Below are 20,793 nucleotides of genomic sequence, written 5' to 3'. Positions count from 1 at the left end.
CCCACTGAAGGACCATTAGTTTGTCTTGCCGGACTCTCCTTTTTACGTTTATGGCCTGGCACTTTCTCCTGGGACGGTTTCCTCTGTTTCTCAGCAAGGGCTTGGCTCCCCGATTTTGCTGACCCTCCCTTTTCCTGGAGTCCAAGGTATCGACTCCAGAGCACGCCAGGCGGGTACTCTCAGGCTCACATTCTGCAGGCTCATGTTGGGCCCAGAACCCCAAGGACCAGCCTGCCTGGGGGACCCCTGTGTAACACAGCTGGAGTTCTTAATGTTCACCCACGTGTTCACCTCCCAACGAGGCCAGGCATTCCCATCTCCACTTTGCAGAGGAGAAAACCAAGACCCGAGGTGTACTGACCCTCCTAGAGTCACACAGACAGTAAGGGCCAGGCACCAAATTCAAACCAGTGGCCTGAGCAACTTCCTTCCTGGAAGTGTAAGCCAGGGACTGGCATTGCCCACAGTAGAGCAAATTGGGACAACTGTCCAGGATACCATGGGCTCTAAGGCCAGATGCATCCCTGAAGGGGACTCTTTCAGGCACCAGATGAGGCCAAGGAGTGCAGCAAGGCTCAGCCATAGCACCCACTAGACTTGCCTCCCACAGGATGACTTTGACCCTTGACACCTTCCTGTCCACTCTTGACCCAGGCTATCAGCCCACCCATGTGCCCGTGAAATGGGGGCCCTGTCCTGTATAACGGGAGTGGCAGGGGCTAGTGGTGGGAGGGTCATTCCTACCTTGCAAAGCAGTGCTCTTGGCTCATGCCAGCTGCATGGGGCCCTCGGCTGCCCAGTCCCTGGAGCAGGGCAGCCTGGGTCCCGTGGCCTCACATCTACCTTCCCAACTATGGCTTTGGAGCCTGGGTGTAGAATCAGGGTCTGTGGGTCTGGTCTGCCTCAGGCCTAATCTCAGGGGCCCCAGAACCCCTTCTCCTCTGGCTACAATAACTGCCTCTGTGAAATGGGCTTTGGCCTTGGTCTCTAGGAGCCCGCTAGCTCCAGCACCCTGCACAGCAGCAGAGCAGGGGTGGGAGAGCCCCCAAACCACAGACCCCAAGTCCCTTAGAAATGCTGGGCGCATATAGGTGCCCAACCCTGACAGCCAGGAACTGGCTGTGGCCGTGCCCACCTCAGCCCATCCTCTGCGAGCTACCAGCCTGCTCCTTGTCTCTCTCAGTTTGGCCTGGGCCTCAGTGCTTCTCTCCCCTCTGGTCCCTCGCACTCTTCTCTCTGTCTGTCTTTCTTCAGTCTTTGCCTTGTCTTCTTCCCATTTCCCTGTTTCTGTTTTCTTCTCTGCCAGTCCCTGTTTTCCTTTCTCTCAGTCTCTGCTTCCTTTCTGACATTAGGTTTGTCTGTCTAACCCGTCCCCACAACAACGCATGTGCAGAATTCCCTGGACCTGGATTGGTGATGGTCATGGCCAAGTCTTGGGAAGGCCCTGGGCTCTGGGATGCCACGTACCTGGAACGGGGGTGGGCCAGCCTGTGTGGGCGCCTATGCCTCAGGGGCTCAGAGAAGGCATCTCCTGAGAGCCCGTTGAGGCTGGGCCTCACTCCTCCTGGGGGGTTGTGGGGCTAGCTGGGGGCCCCTAGCCTGCTTCACTGTACCTGGCGGGGTCCTCACTGGACACAGCTTCCGTCATGTATGCTAGAATGGCGCCTCTCCTGCCCTGCAGGCCTCACTGGTCCCACTGCCTTTCACGGTACTTTGTAGGCCTACATAGTCAGGGGGTTGGGGATGGCTCTGCTCAAGAAGATTCTGGGGAAACCAGAGGACCCAGTGGGTGCCGTGTTTCACAACATCCCTCCCCACCCCCTTCCACTCCTGGCTCTTACTGGCAGGGAGAGGCTCAGAGGGTTGACCAGGATCCTGCCTCTGGATGGGCCGTCCAGGAGCTGAGGGTCACTGCCTCCTCGCCTCCAGCCCAGGCCTGGCTGGGTAAGGTGCTGTCCTCAAGCTCAGACAGCTTTGTAGAGTGCGGGTCCCCAAAAGCATATGCCCTGGTGAGAGAACACTTAAGGACCATTGGTGCACTGGGAAGGAGGGGCTCCACTGGACCATGGGCTGGGCACTCGGGCTTTAGTAACCTGCACCCATAAGGGCAAACCAGGCTGAGCCAAGGAGGGGCAGGCTGAATGCCAGGCTCTGTTCAGGGTCTGCAGCTATGGAGAGGGGGTGTTACGCCTTGGAGTGCCCTGCCAGCTCAGGGTCTGTGTCCTCAAGCTTCATCAGGATCTTTCTTAATTGCAGGCTGCATCAGGAGGGTGTTCAGGCCTCAGCACAAAGGGGTAGAGTGGGGTCAGGTCCTCAGATTTTTTAAGAAGTTGAGGTGGGGCAGCTGAAGGGTCCTGCTGGTGGGGGCAGTCCTGAGGTTAATGCTCCCAAATCGGCGACCCCCAGAGATGCGGTGCAGGAAGCATTTTAAGGAGCCTCAGTACAGCTTGTTCACTTTTGGCTCCTAAAGGTTGTAACTGTTGCAAGGGCAGGGACAGTTCCCAGAGGGATTCTAGAAAATGAAAGACCCCACTCTCCTGGAGCTGACCACACCCATACTGGGTCAGGACACACCGGGGCCCACCGAGCTCCATCTGGGGCACCCCCCTCGAGAGGGCCCTGGAGCTATGCCATTTCTCTGCCGAGATCCCCACCCGGGTAGGGGCCTTCCCCTCCCTGCCAACCACAGCCCAGCTCTCCTGCCCCTTTGCCTGCCCCCCTACACAAGGTATAGGAGACTTAGAGACCCAGTCAACACCAGCTGTGGGCTGTCAGAAGGGTAACCCGCTCTCCCCCCTCCCCCTCTGCTTCCTGCTGCCCTGAGATCAAAGGGTGTCTCCTGGGTGGCAGTTCCTGTCATCAGCCTTAATGGAAGCTCTCCCTATTAGTAGAGGGGCTGGAAGGAGAGGCAGCCAGGCGGGAGGTGGGAACATCAGATCTGGGCTCCAGAGTTGGGGGGAGAGTACAAGAAGGTTCCTTTCCACCCCAGGTCTAGCATGGGATTTGGTAGGGCTTGTGCTGTGGTCCTGTACGTGGGCCTGCCCCTCCCTGGGCCCCTCCAGGATGCTTTAGAGCCCTCCTATGTGGAGGTGACATGGGGTGACAGAGTAGGGGGTTGACACCTGGGCCCCAAATATGTCCTGCTTCTCCTTTGCATAACCCTCAATTGGGTGGCCATGCCCCACAGTGTCCCTCATGAGTGTTCAAGAATGGGTATAACTGAGAGCCCAGGCCTGGGCCTGCATCCTCTCTGACCTGTGGCCTGTGGCCCTTAACCACTCTCCCTTATGTGATGGGTACAACTCCAGGCCTGTGAAGCTAGACAGCCACTGTGCCTGCCCAAGTCCCTTGAAGCCCTGTAAGATACACAAGCACATGGGATGATGAGTCTCCCAGGGTGTGGAGCCCAGACCAGGTAGCAGAGAGATGGCTGGCTCGTGACTCAGAGGTCCCCAGCCTGGCCTGGCCCAGCTGGCTATATGGCTTGAGCAGGCCACCCTCCCTGGGAGTCAGTCTCCTTGCCAGGACATGAGGGTCTTGGCATGACCCCATCCTCTGGACACTGTGGTGGCCCGGTGGGGCCCGGAGCCCTTTGTCCTTGGTTCCCTCCCCCTGGGCCAGAAGGTTCATGTCTGTCAGCTCCTAGCACTTTGCTGCCCCAAGCCAGATCCCCTTCATAATTCAGTTTAATGCAATATGGCACCACTTTTATTGACACTGCTCCTATCAGGAGACTGGTGAGAGTGATGCCTACCTATACCTTCCTCACGTTGCTGGGCTGGCATTCCATTTTCACAGACCCCTGGGGCACCCCCAAGGATAGGATGTTGACAGAAGCCTGGGTGGTTATCCCAGTGGGCCTCCTTTCATTTCCTGAGAGTGGGGTTAGGGGAGGGCAGCCGCCAGTCTCTGGGTTCCCAGAGTCCAGAAAGCCCAAGCCCTGCACTGGCCTGGCTAGCAGCTCCGGTGCAGGGGCAGGTGCGGGAGCTGTGCCCTGGCACCGAGGGCCAGGCTGAGCCGAGAGGCGGGGCGCCAGAGGGCCTGTGCATGGTGGTGAGGCTGCTACTCTTCAGAACTTTGCTGTGGGGTAGAGACCATGGGCTCCAGTCAGCCCCGTGTGCAGGACGCCACATCTCTGCCACACAGGGCAGGTACTGGAGCCTCAGACCTCCTTCCTGCATCCCCCTCACACCGTTGCCTCTTCTGGGCCACAAGATGAGCCCCAATGTGATTTGGGGGCCAATATCACTTCCTCTGAAATACCAGCTCAGAAATACCAGCTGGAGAGCTTAACTCCCAAACTGAACACCCCTGGGCGGACCAAAGATTTTTAACAAACCCAAGTCACCTCTGGGCAGGGTTAGGCCCAGAGGGGCTCCCCGTGGGTGGGTAGATGCATGCACGTCCATGAGAAAAAGGAACCCCGTTCAATGGCCCCATGGCCTCCCGTGTTAGCCAGCCCAGACCTGGCTTGTAGGGAAACATCTGCTAGTGGAGGGTTGGGTGTCCCCATGGGGTCCATACTGCAGCACCGCAGACCTCTCTCTGGCCTACATGGGATGTGTACCTAGAGATGTCCATGCCCATCCAGCCTGGGGGTGGCTCCAGAGAGATGTACAGACAGCAGGCCTGAGGGGCTTGAGCTGGCCAGGGACCCCCCAGAACTGCCCATGTCTTCCCACCAGGAAGTAAGCACCCCGCCTTGTCTCTCTTGAAACAGGCCTAGGAACAAGGCAGTCGTAACTGTGGGAAATGTTGATCGGAAGCATGATAGAGCCTGCATTGCTCTGCAGGCCACCTGGAGAGTTCTGGACAGAATAAACCCTACAGGCCAATGTACCTGTGACAGCTACCCTCCCACACCAGGTAAGATCAGCCCGGTGTGCCACCCAGTCATGAGGACAGTCTGTCACACGTGCCATCTGAGCTCTCTCAAGGTGGAGGTGAGGTTCAATGGCTAAAAGAATGACTGATGGAGGCAGCCACGTGGAGGCTGGAGGGGTGGTAGAGAGGGGTGGGTGCAGTCCTGGGCAAGAGCAGGTCAGGGGAGGCAGGTCAGAAGAGGTCATGGCGGGCTGTGACCACCACTCCCGGAGAATGGAGCTCGGAGCCAGTCCCACATTCATCTGGCTCTGCACTGCCAGCTGGGAGTGGCTGTGCTCTGCTTCACCGATAGTGTGGCTCAGGTGGCCTCAGACAAGGCCACGCCCGTGAGCTGTGGCCCAGGATGGAGGGAAGATGTTCCTCCCCGCACAAAGCGTTCAGGGAAGCAGCTCGGCCTCAGCCCAGCTAGGCCCATCTGAGGTGCAATCGACCTGCCCAGCTGAGCTAATGGGACCCTCTGGGCATCGGGTTCAGGGGCGGGGTTGCCTGTAAGCAAGAATTGCGGGTGCTTCATCAGCAGGCTGCCTCATGCAATATGTAACAGCACATTAACCTGCACTCCAGGATTGAGCCAGCACGGCAGAATCTGCTGGTACTTGGAGGAAGAGGCACAAGAATGGGCCTGGATGGTTCCATAGCATGCAAGGCTGGGGACGGGAGGTCTGGACCCAGTGGCAGAACCTGAACGCCCTGTCCTTTCGGCACCCCCTTTGCTTCCGTCTGTGGAGCTTCCACTCACACCAGCGTTACTCCCACCTTCCCCGTGGAGCGCGTTGGTAATCACTTGCAGATCCCCCTCCCACTGTGGCTCCAGGAAGCCACACCAAGCTACCTGAGTGGACAACAAGGTCGGAGCTATTCTGACACTTCGAGCTCTGACGCCCCGTAATTCTAGGGGGTCCCTGATAGTTACTGCACCTACCTCTGCTACCTGCACATTCACAATGTCTGCACTAACACCTTCTCAGCTCCTGGGAAAACCAGACCCAGGAAAGTCTATATTTAAGACACAGAGCAGGCAATATGATCCTATTTTATATGCCAGGAGACTGAGGCCAAGAGAGAGCCCGACGTTGTGCCAATCTGCCCAGATACCCATGGTGGGAATCCAGACTTGGAGGTGGCTTCCTGACCTGCTTTCAGATTTCCCATATAGGTTCCCAGCCTCCCTTTCCTCAGGCCTGTAGGTGGTACCTCCACTGCTCATACCCTTAGTGATGGAGATGTCTCTGCCAACAGCTGTTGCTCTTCAGGCCTGGGCACCCCCTGCCTTCTGCCTCATGGGCCATCTTATGCCAGAGTCTGAGACATGGAAAGACACATCACTCTGGAGGCCACCAGACTAGGAGTCAGGGGAATGGATAAGTGTTCCAGCTCTGCTGTTTGCCAACTAGGGGAAGTTAGGGAGCCATTTTGCCCCTTGGAGCCTCAGTTACATTGTCTATAGTGTGGTGTTGCACCTGCTGTGTGAATTCACTGAAGTGTATGTTTTAGATGTCCAGGGTCCTGGCAATGGGTAGAGTCAACACCTAGAGAACTCACATCCCCTCCTCTTCAAAGCTACTTTGTGAACCAGGAGGAGGACTCAAGTATTCAAAGGAAGACCCTTCACCATCAGCTCAGGAGGCGGCAGGAGGTAGATCCAAGTTCAGATCCCAATTCTGACCCCGGGTGCTGCATTGCAGTCATCATTTGGGTTTCGTGCTGTAGACCTGTGCTTCCTGATCTGTATAAAGGGCACAGCAGGCTCCATTTCAGCAATGCTATGTCTTGGAGATCGTGGAAATCCTCTACACACACACACACACACACACACACACACACACACACACACACACAGACATGCCTTAGAAAAACTGGGAAAAATATAACAAGCAACATTTAAATACATGGCTGAGCTTTTGAGAAAGTGAGGGACATTTCCAGGGATATATATGCAGAGAGAGAGCCCCATTCCCTTACCTGATATTGCACTGATCAAGAGGGAGGCAGGGGGGTGGCTTGGGGAAGGACTGAGGCTTGAATATACTCACAAAGAGACTGCATTGTGTGATGTTAGCATCCAACTACATGAACCTTTCTTGAAGGGCTGTCATGAAATAAAACAACAACCATCCAGTTAAAACATCACAAAACTATAAAACTATATCACCCAATAGCTGCATACTTTATTATCATCAGAGAAACAAATGTTCCTCAGTTTGGCAAATTTTGTAAATTGGTCATCTGACAAGTTCTGTCTTCATCAAATTGATTTTTTGAGAAATTGACTTTTGGCAAATTGGTTTTCAGTAAATTGGCACTTTGGTGAACATGTCAGCCTGCTTCTAGTTTTAAAGGTCCTCAGAAGAAAGAGGTCAAGGGCTTGGGCCCATGAGAGCAGAGAGTAGGAATTGAGACCTAGAGAATAGGCAAATTCCTGGAAGTGATGACTCCAATGCTAAATTCCACCAAATATTTAGAGAGGAATTAACATTAGTTCTTCTCAGACTCTTCAAAAACACAGAAGAGGAGATATGCATGCTATCTCTTTCTATGAGGCTAGCATTACCCTAATACCAAAGTCAGATGAAGACATCATGAGAAAAGAAATTACAGGCCAATATTCTCTATGAATATAGATATAAAACTCCTCAATAAGGGGCACCTGGCTGGCTCAGTCGGTTAAGCATCTGACTTCGGCTCAGGTTCCTCAATCATGCTCTGTCTCTCTGTTTCTCAAAAATAAATAAACATTAAAAAAATCCTCAATAAAATATCAGCCGACCAATTTGAGCAGCATATTAAAAGGATTATATACCATGACAAGTGAGATTTATGCCAGGAATGCAAAGATAGCTCAATATAATAAATCAATCAACATAATAAAGCCTATTAGTAGAATGAAGGGCGAAATACCCAACATGGTCATCTCAATTAACACAGAAAAGGCATTTGACAAAATTCATTACTCTTTATCAATAGAAACACTCAGAAAACTAGGAATAGAAAGGAGCTTCTTCAACATGATAAAGGGCATTTATGAAAAACCCACAGGTAATATAGCCAATGGTGAAAGACTGGAAGCTTTCCTCCTAAAATTAGGAATCAGACAAGGATGCCCACTTTTACCACTGCCATTCAACACTGTACTGGAGGTTCTAGCCAAAGTTATTCGGCAAGAAAAAGAAACAAGGACATCCAAATTGGAAGGGAAGAAGTAAAACTATCTCTATTTACAGATGGCATGATCTTATGTGTAGAAAATCCTAAGGGATCCACAAGAAAAGTACTAAAACTGACACATGAGTTCAGCAAGGTTGCAGGATACAAGATCAATAAACAGAAATCAGTTATATTTGTATATTCTTGCAATGAACAATTGGAAAATGAGATTAAGAAAACATTCAGTTTCTAATAGCATCAAAAAGGATAAATTATTTAAGAATAAATTTAACAAAGGATATACAAGACTTGTTCCCTGAAAACTCTAAAACATTGTTGAAAAAATTAAAGACCAAAATAAGTGAAAAAATACTTCATGTTCTTGGGCAGGAAGACTTAATATTGTTAAGATGTCAATACTACCCAAACACTACCCAGATGCAACACAACCCTATTAAAATTCCAAAAGCCTTGTTTGCAGAAATGGAAAAGCAGATACCCAAACTCAGATGGAATTTCAAGAGGCCCTGAATAGCCAAAGCAATGTTGAAAAAGAAAAAAATGTCAAAGACTCACACTTATAGCAAAACTCATTGCAAAGCTATAACAATCAAAACAACATGGAGCTAGCATCAGGATAGACATACAAACAAATGGAATAAAATTAAGAGCACAGTCTATGGTCAACTGATTTTTAGCAGAGGTGCTAAGCCCATTCAATGGGGAAAGAATAGTCTCTTCGACAAATGTGCTGGGACAACTGGATATATATGTGCAAAAGAATGAAACTGGACCCTTGCCTCACACTATATGCAAAAAATTAACTCAAAATGAATCAACAACCTAAATATAAGAGCTTAAACCATGAGACTAGAGGAAAGTATATAGGTAAATCTTCATTACCTTAGGTATGGCAATGGATTCTTAGTTATGACATCAAAAACCCGAGCACCACCACCAATAACAAAAACAGATAACTCTGACTTTATCAAATTTAAATGTTTTGTGCATCAAAGGACATTAGCAGGAAAGTGAAAAGACAGCCTACAGAATGGGAGAAAATATTTGCAAATCATATATCTGATAAGAGTTTAATGTCCAGAATATACAAAGAACGTCTAAAACTCAACAACAAAAAGACAAAACAACCAATGTAAAAATGAGCAAAGGACTTGAACAGATAGTTCTCTGAAGAAGATATACAGATGCGAATAAGCACATGAAAAGATGCCCAGCACCAGTAATCATTAGGGAAATGAAAAAAAAAAACAAACTTCAATTAGTTACCACCTCACACCTACTAGGATAGCTATAATTAAAAGCAAATAAACAAAAAGTGGAAAGTAACTGTTGGCAAGGGTATGGAGAAATTGGAATCCGCTTACATTGCCTGCGGGAATGTAAAATGGTACAACGTCTGGAGAAGAATTACCATATGACCCAGCAATTCCATTCCTAGATATATACTCAAAAGAATAGAAAACGGACTCAAATACTTATATGTCAATGTTCATAGCAGCATTATTTGCAAGAATCAAAAGTGGAAACAACCCACATGTTTATGAACAGATGAATGGATAAATAAAATGTGGTGAGTACACACAATGGAATAGTATTCAGCCTTACAAAGGAATGAAGTTCTGGTACATGCTATTACATGGATTAACCTTGGAAATGTTATGCTAAGTGAAATAAGCCAGACATACAAGGGCCAATATGGTATGATTCCATTATATGAGATATCTAAAATAGGCAAATTTATGGAGAGAAAGAAGATTTGAGTTTATTGAAAGTTGGAGGTGGGGCATGGAGAGTTATTGCTTAGTTGCCATAGAGTTTCTGTTTGGGATGATGAAAAAGTTTTGGAAATAAATAGTGGTGAGGTTTGCACAACATTGTGAGTGTACTTAATGCCACGAAACTGTACACTTAAAAATGGCTAAAATTTTTAAGCCATTAAACTTAAATATATTCTATATATTCTATTACAATAAAATATCCTATTACAATAAAAAATGTTAAGGAAACAATGGTGAGCAAACAAGTTGGTAAATCTGTGGGGAGATCCAATAAAGCATTGGCAGTTCAAAGAAAAACAATAATGATTAATTTGTGGCCGTACAAACACGACAAGGCTGATATATTAAGAACAAAATCCAGTGCATATTTAAGGAGTGGGGCAGAGAGGTTGACTGTGTCCAGAACTAGTCTGCATGTTGTAGTACACGGGTTAAAACTTTCAGGGCAATTTATTAAAGTAAAAGAAAATATAACTTCTGCATTCGTTTCCTGTGGCGGCTATTACAAGTTACCACAGATGTGGTGAATTACAACAACGGAAATGTTATTGGTCCAGAGGCCAGAAGACAGAAACCAAGGTGTCAAGAAGGCAGGGCCATGCTCCCTCCTAAGGCTTTAGGGGAGAATCCTTCCCTGCTTCTTTCAGCTTCTGGTAGCTGCGAGAGCTTGTGTCTCAGCACTGCAATGTCTGCCTCTGTCTTCACAAAGCTTTTTCTTCCGCAAGTCTTTGTCAAAATCCCCTCTGCCTCTCTGACATAAGGGTACATGTGATTGCATTTAAGACCCACCTGGATAACCCAGGATAAGCTCCTCCTCTCGAGACTGGTAATTTAATCCCATCTTTGGGGGAACCAGTTGTCAGCCTACCACAACTTCCAAATATCAGGAAGAGGAAAAGGAAATACAGAAAACTCAGTCTCTCAAGTAGATGTTAGGAGAGCAGAGGGAAAATAGAGGTCTAGAAAAATTCAGGACAAAAATTAAGTGATGGAAATAAATTCTCATAGATCAATGAAAACAACAACCACAAGTGTACTGAACAGCAACTGTCAGATTGGACACAGAAGCAAAATCCAGCCACATGTTGCTTACGAACTTCACACTGGAGCATAGGAGGCGAGAAGACGGGGGAACCCTGCCACATAAATACTAATTGTGGCCGTGTTCATCTGCAGACAGCATGGACTTGAAGACACCGGTGTCACTGGAGACAAAGAGGGCCATTTCTAGAGAGTGAACCAAAGGGAGAAAGTGTAGCCTGCTCGAATGCATTGAACCCTCACTCCTGTGAGGCCAAATAAGTCAGAGCGTGTGACCCAGATTTATGAAGAAAAAGGCATTTTCCTGAAGGTTGTGGGGGTGTGTTCAAGATCATCCCAATCCAGCTTGGCTCCTGGAGAACAGCTGGACCCTGTTTTGGGTGGAGCCGCCTCAACAGCCTAGGGGCAACCCAGTGATTAAGCGTGCCTTAACTCTCCAAGCCAGGAATTGCCCAGATCACCTTCGGGGAGACTGTGGGTGGAGGGGGAAACGAACCCAAGTAATTGAATGTATGGTTTGAATGAAGTCTGTCGTTGCTGAGAATGACACTAGGTAAGAAACAGAGTTGATTTACAGCCAGTGGTGACAGAACTACCGTGAGGCTTACACATGGCAGAAATGTGTAAGAAGGGCTGACTCCTGGGGTCCCCTGTGGGGCAGTGACCAGAGCAGAGCCTGGCTGGTCTTGGCGTCGGGGGCCTGGTGGGATTCTGCTCCTTTCCCTCAGGGCCTCATCTGAGGGACGGGGGTGGGTGTGCTGAACCCTGAAGCCTGGAGAGCATGAATTCTGTGTGAGGTGGGGACTCACTGTGAGCGGCCCAAGGCCAGGACTTTCCCTTCTAGGGATGTTCCTTCCTGATCCCAGAAGCCTCTATCTCTTCATCCTTGGCCTACAGAGACCCTGTCTCCAGAATGAGCAGAAATCAGAATCTACCCTTGAGGACATCATAGGCCATCCTGTGGGCTGGAAGGCTTATCAAGGGCTTTTAAGACTATAACCTCTCTCCAAGCTTACTAGCACCTTCCCTGCACCATCCCCCTCCTTCACACACACACACACACACACACACACACACACACACACACACACACGATGACTTTGGACTGAGTTCCACAAATCTCAGCATGTATTTCAATATTATAAGAGCCTGTATTGATTTTTGGAAGAAGCCACTTTTAAACTGCATGTGAAGACCATTCTGTCTGGAATCTTATGCCAAGTCTAGGGGTCTCCATGTGAGGGCCATCTCACCAGGGCATGGGGAGTTTTGCCCCTTTCAAGGTCATCCAGCATCCTTCTGCCTTTCCTGGACATGCCTTCCCCAAGGCCAGCCCCTTGGGGTTCCTGCAGAGATGTGGTCCTCTCTTGGAAGGAGAAGGTCTTCCTCATCACCCTTAAAGCCCCCCACTCTGCCTCAACACCGTACTGCATGCACATCCAAGATTGCTCCAGGGACCCTGGGCTGACAGGCCACTCAGCTTCAGAAAGAGCTACCAGTCAGCAGGAGCAGGGGAAGCGGCACAACCCCCCCAGCCGGAGGCAGGTGGCAGGGTGGTCTGGGACTGGGAGCCAGATAGCCTGGGTTCAGATCCCAGCAATGCTTCTGACTGGCAGCAGGCCCTCTCTGAGCCCCAGTGCCCTAGTCTGTATACTACATGGGTCACTGGCTATGGGCAGTACACCTATGTGCAGAAGATGAAGGAGGCTCAGAGTGTGAAGGGCATGCCCAGGGGACACACCGCTAAGTGGTGTCATCTGCATCCAGGCCACACAGCCTAAGCTTGTCCCAGACCAGGTGTGTGAATGGAAGCTGGGACACACTTGGAACTCCTGGGCCTGGAGTCTAAGAGCCTGTGGTAGTTAGTTTTACGTGACACCTTGACTAGGTGCCCGGATAATTGGTCAAACAGTATTCTGAGTGGTTCTATGGGGGGTTTTTTGGATGACATTAACATTTGAATCTGTAGACTGAGGAAAGCAGATTTTCTTCCCTAACGTGGGTGAGCCTCATCCAATCAGTTGAAGGCCTGCATTCAACAAAAGCCTGACACTACGCGGAGCAGAGGGCAACTCCTCCTGCCCGACTGGAGGAGCTGGGACATTGGTCTTTTCTGTCCTTCAGACTCAAACTGAAATACTGAGTTGGCCTTCAGACTAGAACTTATACCATCAGCTTTCCTGGATCTCCAGCTTACCAACTGTGGATCTTGGGACTTCTCAGCCTCCATAATCATGTGAGCCAATTTCTTATGTCAGAGAGAGAGAGAGGCAGAGAGAGAGAGAGAGAGAGAGAGAGAATATCCTATTGATTCTGTTTCTCTGGAGAACCCTGACTAGTATAAAACCCAAAGATGAAGTGTGGCCCTGGGGTCACTGTGCCCAGAAAGGATCCACTCCTCTTATGCTCCCAGGCAGGGCTCCTCCTGGAGAGCAGGACCACACTGATGCCTCAGCCAGAGCTTCTACAGTCTGTAAGGTCAGCAGCCATGGGCTTAGGAAACCCACCCCGAGGTCTGTGCTGCTATGAGGAGAGGCAACATGGGCTGTGAAATTCAGTGGGCTGAGGTGTATGCCTGACTCAGAAACTCAACCAGCTATGGCCTGGGGCACGCTACCTACCCCCTGTAAGCCCCAGTTCCCTCCCTGTGAAATAATGATTTAAAAGCACTTGCCTTGGGGTGGCACCTGGATGGCTCAGTCAGTTGAGCACTTGGCCCTTGATTTCAGCTCAGGTCATGATCTCACAGTTCATGAGTTCGAGTCCCATGACGGGCTCTGGACTGACAGTGCAGAACCTGCTTGGGATTCTGTCTCTCTGCCCCTCCCCCTTCCCTCTCTCTGTCTCTTTCAAAATATATACATAAACTTAGAATAAACAAAGATTCTCTCCCTCTCTGCCCCTCTTTCCTGCTTGCATACTCTCTCTCTAAAATAAAATAAAATAAATAATAAAGTAAAAATAAAAGCAATAAAATCCTTGCAGGATTTTAAATGCCCAGCCCAGTGCTTGGCACATAGCTGACACTGGATAAATATTAATTGGTGGCAGAAAAACTAGAGACAACTGACCACCACAAAAAGGTTGTGCCCTGTAGCTGAAGAGCCCAGCTCCCAGAGCTGCATGTTCAGAGGCCCCTGGCCTAGAAGACCTGCCAGTGTCCACTAAATGCCTCTCATAGACACTCCAGAGGGCTCGCCCAGCAACAGTGCTCAGTGCTCAACCCTCCTTAGACTGACCTCCAGGCCTCCTGGCCCAATGTGGACATTCTCCATGGCCAGCCCGGCTTACAGCTCCAAGCTGAAGTGGAGACGTGGTGTTGAGGGTGGCAGCAGGGCCAAGGGTCCAGAACCAGCCTGTCCCTCCTGGGCCACTGAGCTGTCATCTTGCTGATGCTCTGTATTCAGAGCATCACGTCCCTTTGGGTCGGACAGCCGTGGTGTACAGGGTGCAGACAAGCAAGAGGGCCTCTGGCTAGGCTGCGAGCCATGGCCCTTTGTGCCTCCCATGTCTTGTGCACAGCCAGACCATTACCTCCTTTCAGAAAGAGCCTTTCAAAGAGGGAGGGCTTTAGAAGGAGGAGTTTCCCAGCAGAGATTTCACATCAGCCCCTTGTGTAGGATTTGGATCATTGATTTTATTGATAAACAGAGAACACCACTTGACAAAAAACAAGGGAGCGCTATTATAAATACATGAAGATGGAATGGAGCCTGTTTTCTGAAGGCAGCAGGGCTGTCAGACTTGTGCTGAGATGCCCCTTGCTTCCTTCTGCCTGGGCCTGGGCTCCATGCGAGGAGAGGCGGTGACACAGCGCCACAGTGGATCTAATGACTTCCTCTGGTGGCCTCACCTTCCTCCCTGTGAGGGTCTCCAGGTCTGCTGCTGAGGTTCTGCCCTTGGGAAGCTTCTTCTCTGTGTAGGCAGCACCTGACATGGGCTAAGGCATATTTTTAGTGCTAGAATGCAGGGAGGGGGAATGCCCTTAGGGAGTGCATTCTGCAGGGTCCTGGTAGGAGAGGACATGCTGCAGAGAGGGCCTTTGGCCATGGGCCAGATTGGTCCCAGAAGGGCCAGGTGGGGGTGGACACGCAGGGAAGGGACTGCCCAGCAAGAGCCGGGCCTTGCCAGAGACTCATGGTCATTCACCCCAAAGACAGGAAAGCACTGGGGCAGAATACCCATTCTCCACTTTGGGATCGTGCCCACCTCCCAGGGCCCCATGAGGGCTAGAAGACATAATGGTGCTATCCAGCCCAGGATGTGAGAGGACCCCCTGGCTTTCTATATTTTCCATACTATGAGATGGTGTCACTGCTGGGAGGAGAAAGCTTTTCAGACTGACACTCAGCCTGGCCCCAGTAGGGAGGTGAAACTCCACCTCAGGCTCTGTGTGAGGATGGGTGGGGGTGAGGGGTGGGGGTAAGGGGTGGGGTGGCAAGTTTCAGGCCTGGTTGTCATCCTGAGTAAAATTAACAAAATAAGCAATGAAATAGGGAACATTATTACTAACCTTACAGAAATATAAGGGTTCAAGAGGAATAATATGAATAATTATATGTCAACAAATTATATGCCTAGATGACATAAACACATTCCTGTAGAGACAAAGACTACTGAAATGGAGTCAAGAATAAACAGAATGTCTGAGTAGACCTCTAACAAATAAGTTGATTATTATCCCAATTATTACCCACAAAGAAAAGCCAAGGCCCAGAGAACTTCACTGGTGAATTATACCAAAATTTTTTTTTTCCACATGAAAAGATGCTCAATGTCATTCATCATCATGGAAATACAAATCAACACCACACTGAAATGCCACCTCACACCAGTCAGAATGGCTAAAATGAACAACTCAGGAAACTAAAGATGCTGGCGAGGATATGGAGAAACGGGAACCCTTTTGCACTGTTGGTGGGAATGCAAACTGGTGCAGCCGCTCTGGTATACGAAATATTTTAAAATGAATTACCACCAATCGTTCACATACTCTTAGAAAAAATAGAATAGGAGGGAAAACTTCCCATCTCCTTCCATGAGACCATTCCATGATTGCAAGACTTGATGAAGATACCACAATAAAAGAACACTATAATAGACCAATATCCCTTATAAATATAGACACAAATATACTAACAAATCAAATCCAGCAACATATAAAAAAAAAAAAAGGATTATATACATGAGCAAGTGAGATTTATCCAGGAATGTAAGGTTGGTGTAACACTGAAAAGTGAAGCAACCTAAAACACCATATTAAATAGAATAAAGGGGGAAAATCCACATGATTATCTCAATAGATGTAGAACAAGCATTTGATAAAATACAACACATTTTCATGTGACAAACAACCAGTAGACTAGGAATAGGAGAGAACTTCTTCAAGTTTCTGAAGGGCATTCATGAAAAGCCCACATCATACTTAATGGTAAAAGACTTGTGTTTTCCCACTGAGGAACAAAACAAGGATGTTTGCTTTCACTACTTCTATTTGATATTGTACTGGAGGTTTGAGCCAGGACAATTAGATGAGAAAAAAAAAGCCATATAGATTGGAAAGGCAGAAGTAAAATGATTTCTATTTATAGGTAATATAATCTATAAAAAAACCTTAAGGAATCCATAAGAAAGCTATTAAAACTGATACATGAGTTCAGCAAGTTTTCAGGATAGAAAATCAGTAGACAAAAATCCTTTGTATTTCTATATACTTGCAATGAACAATTTGAAAATGAAGTTAAGAAAAATTCCATTTACAATAGCATTGGAAAGAATAAAATAGGAAAAATTTTAATAAAATATGTGCAAGACTTGTTCACTGAAAACTACAAAACATTGCTTCAAGGCATTAAAAAGGATCTAAATAAATGGAAAGACATCCCATGTTCATGGATTGGTAGACTCAATATTGCTAAGATGGCAATATTTCTCAAATTAATCTACAGATTAATCCCAGATTAATCCCATATTTTGTTTTTGTTTTGCTTTTGCTTTTTTGCAAAATTAGTCTTAAAATTTATACAGCAGTTCAAGGAACCCAGAAGAGAAAAAAAACAAAAACACAAAACTTTAGAAAAAAAGAATAAAATGGGAAGACTCACAACTTCCTGATTCCAAAACTTACTACAAAACCCCAACAATCAAGAGAGTGTGGTACTGGCTAATGACAGACCTATAAACCAATGGAATGAAATTGAGAGGCCAGAAGTAAGCACGTACGTTTATAGTCAATTGATTTTCTACAAGGGTACCAGGACCATTCAATGAAGAAAGAGTAATCTTTTCAACAAATATTAAAAACATGTATAACTGTGTATCTACATACAAAAGAATGAACCTAGATCTCTACCTCACACCATGTACGAATTTAACTCAAATGGATTATAGACCTAAATGTAAGGGCTAAAACTATAAAACTCTTGGGAAAAAGCCCACAGGAGTAAATGTTCATTACCTTGAATTAGGCAATGTTTTTTTAGATATGACATCTAAAGCCAAGTGACAAAAAAAAAATAGATGAATAGAATTTCCTCAAAATTATAATCTTTGGGGCTTCAAAAGACACTATCAAGAAAGTGAAAAGAGAAGGATGGAATAAATGTAAATCATATATCAGATAAGGGACAGGAATCTGGACTATATAAAGAAATCTGACAATAATAAAAAGACAAACCTAATTATTAAATAGGCAAAGGATCTGAATAGACATTTCTCCAAAGAATACATACAAATGAATAATAAACACATGAAAGGATGCTTGACATCATTAATCATCAGGGAAATAAGTCAAAACCACGCTAAGATGTATCTTCATACCTGCCATGATGGCTAGAATCAAAAAGTCAAATAACAACACATGTTAACAAAAATGTGGAAAGATCACAACCCTCATACAATGGGTCAGCTGCTTTGGGAAGCATTCTGGCAGTACCTCAAAAAGTTAATACACCTACTGTAGGACCCAGCAATTCCACTCCTTAGTATCTACCCAAAAGAACTGAAATACATTCCACACAAAAAGGTACAGAGATGTTCACTGGCTGTATTATCATAGTAACCCAAAAGTGGAAACTACCCCAGTGTCCTTCAACTGATAAACGGATAAACAAATCTGGTGTATCCATACAATGGAATATTATTTGGCCATAAAAAAGAATGAAGTACTCGGGTGCCTGGGTGGCTCAGTCGGTGAAGCATCCAACTTCAGCTTAGATCATGATCTCATGGCTTATGAGTTCAGGCCCCGCATCAGGCTCTGTGCTGACGGCTTGGAGCCTGGAGCTTGCTTCAGATTCTGTGTCTCCCTCTCTCTCTGCCCCTCCTCCACTCTCTCTCTCTCTCTCTCTCTAAAAACTAAATAAACATTAAAAATTTTTTTAAAAGAATAAAGTACTGACACATGCTACAATATATATGGCTCTTGAAAACATGCTAAGTAAAAAAAAAAAAAAAAAAAGCCAATCACAAAAGACTATATACTGTATGTTTCCTTTAACATGAATGTCCAGATAGACAATCTTTAGAGACAGAAAGTAGATTAGTGCTTGGCAGGGGCTGGGGACTGGGGAAGGAATGGGGTGTGCTGATAATTTGGTTTGGTACTTAATTTGGGGGTGATCAAAATGTTCCGAAATTAGATAGTGTTGGTGGTTGTACAACTCTGTAAATATACTAAAAACCACTAAGTCTATACACCCTTCAGAGGGTGAATTCTATGGTATGTGAATTATAGCTCAATAAAGACATTATTTTAAATTGTCATGTGTTTCAACAATTTTTAAAAATTTCTCTGTGCTTTAAAAAAATTTTTTGTTCTTGGAATCGGTCTAGAGCCCAGTGGAAGTTGCTAGCCTCTGACTCATTGTTTCTCTCTTTCCCCTTGCTTGTTTAGGCCAGGTCACTGGTGACTTTCCCAAAAAACCTCTTCAAAAAATCTGGGAGTCTGGAGATCCCCAAGCTGGGCCTCCCGTTCTGCAGCCTTGGCAAGACTCGCCATGTCCTTGAGTAATGCCTGTCCCTGAGAACCATCACCCCCAAGGTCCACTGAGTCAACCTGAACAGCAGGGGGCAAAGGAGTTAAGGGCCTGGCCCTGCCCTGGCTCTGCCTCTTAACCCCAAGTGCCTACTTGTCCTGTGAGCTATGCGCCCATACTGCCTACCTCCCAGCTCCAACACATGCAGTCCCTGGGCTTGTCACACCACAGACGTCCTGGACTCCCAGGACTCATTTTTTAAGGCATCTGAGTATCCACATTTCTCAGGAATCATTCTCAAAAATCCCCATTTCTCCCTAATGAATGCTCCTGGCATCTACTGGTGGTCCTGAAATAGGCCAAGTCACTGAAAGAACCATTTGTCAACTCTGTCCTGACAACATCACTGGGGCTGCAGGTAAGTGGATGCCAGACTCCGGGGTCTGGGGTCTGGCCCAGCTCTGCTGAGGACTCCGGAGGGGACCTTCTCTGTATATATCAGAAGGTATCTGAGTTTCAGTTCCCACAAAGGCAGATGCCGAGACAAGGATTTGCTTCAAGGCGTCTATCTGGCAGGTGTTTGGGGGAGGCACAGTGAGTGAGGCAACAGAGGAGGACGGCTTGGGATCCCAGAGAGCACTCAGGAACCGCAGAAAGTCTGGCTCCAGAGCCCGAGTGCATGACATGGCTGTGCCCCTGTCTCTTGGCCAGTTAAACTCACGTGAAGATCCGAAATATAACGGTGAAAAGCTCTGACGCAGAGTCAGTGCTCTGGAAACAGCAGTTGCTATGATAATAGTTATGAGAACCCCTGTGAGGATTAAATAACACACTGAGATAGCCCAGTCCTGCATCATCTCACAGGAAGGCTGATTTCTCTTCATTCGCACGTCCCTAACCAATCTGCCCAGCCCCACCTTGCTGATCTCCCAGAGGAGGTCGTGTGTGTGTGCGTGTGTGTGTGTGTGTGTGTGTGTGTGTGTGTGTGTGTGTGTGATTGGTGCCTCCCCCCCACACTCCAGCCTGCCCGGGACCGCTGCAGAGGACCTGAAGCAAGTGCACAAGGGAGGCAGCCGTGTTCCACTTGGCCCCAGAGCTAATGGAACCGCTTCCATCACCACCAGCCTAGGCTTTAATCATCCACGCTTTCAAGTGGAAGGCAGAGCTCCCCAGACACCAGATAAGCCATCATCTTCCAACTGGGGGTGCAGAACAGGGCTGATGAGGAGAGACGCTGGACCTTCTTTGCAGGCAGACCCCACAAGGGGCCAAGATCACCTCTAGGCTGGGAGTGGGGCATGATGGTGAAAAACAACCAGAGGCAATGAAATCAATCACTCTCCCTAACCGCAGCTCCCACAGACCCAGGTGGGGAGGGAGTGTCCCCCACCTCCAGATGGCTCTGGGACATAAGGCTGGCAAGGCAGAAAGCCAGCCCTGAACTGGGACTGCCTACTCCATGGTTCTCCAAATACGTCTTGGCCTCAGAGCCTTGTTCAAGTGAAACGTTACATGGAGACCCAATGCATAAAACTGTCTGCTTGACATCAGCCTAGGGGCTGCTCCCTTTCTGCCCTGCACCCCCACTCCCAGGCTGCCCCTAAGAGAACACTGAATAGCACACTTGAGTGGCCCCCTGTCACCCTGCCCTACTTCCCTACAGTGACCATGATCTGGTGGACGGCCACCGTCTCCCCAGACCACACCGGCCCTTCTCACAGCCTCCTCTCCCACCATTCCCTTCTCCCCCACATCCTCCCACCTGCCCTTTCCACCTGCCCATGGCCCTCCCAACCCAGTGCAGAATGAGGCAAGGGAAACATGCAGTTAAATGTTGTGAAGCTTCTTCCTTTCTCTGTCTTCCTTTTTTTCTCTGTGTTTTCATTGGATGTTTAATGTCCTTCTAGGTAAAGAAAAACTAGAATGTTTAATTGTTGGTATGAACTTTA

At 48.0% G+C, this 20,793-nt stretch overlaps 1 long non-coding RNA gene across 1 annotated transcript in view; it reads left to right on the top strand.

Annotated features, from left to right (window-relative positions):
- The window catches only part of LOC131493050 (uncharacterized), a 22,517-nt gene extending 2,825 nt beyond the window's left edge, over positions 1 to 19,692 (top strand). The window contains exons 2-3 of the long non-coding RNA XR_009252431.1: positions 4,721 to 4,866; positions 18,763 to 19,692. This is a non-coding gene — a long non-coding RNA (uncharacterized LOC131493050). The remainder of the gene's footprint in view (positions 1 to 4,720; positions 4,867 to 18,762) is intronic.
- The last annotated feature ends 1,101 nt before the right edge of the window (positions 19,693 to 20,793 follow it).

Source organism: Neofelis nebulosa, chromosome 13 (assembly GCF_028018385.1).
Source record: "Neofelis nebulosa isolate mNeoNeb1 chromosome 13, mNeoNeb1.pri, whole genome shotgun sequence".
NCBI lineage: Eukaryota > Metazoa > Chordata > Mammalia > Carnivora > Felidae > Neofelis > Neofelis nebulosa.
Note: the sequence above shows the minus strand (reverse complement) of the source record. Positions and strands in the feature narration are given on the sequence as shown.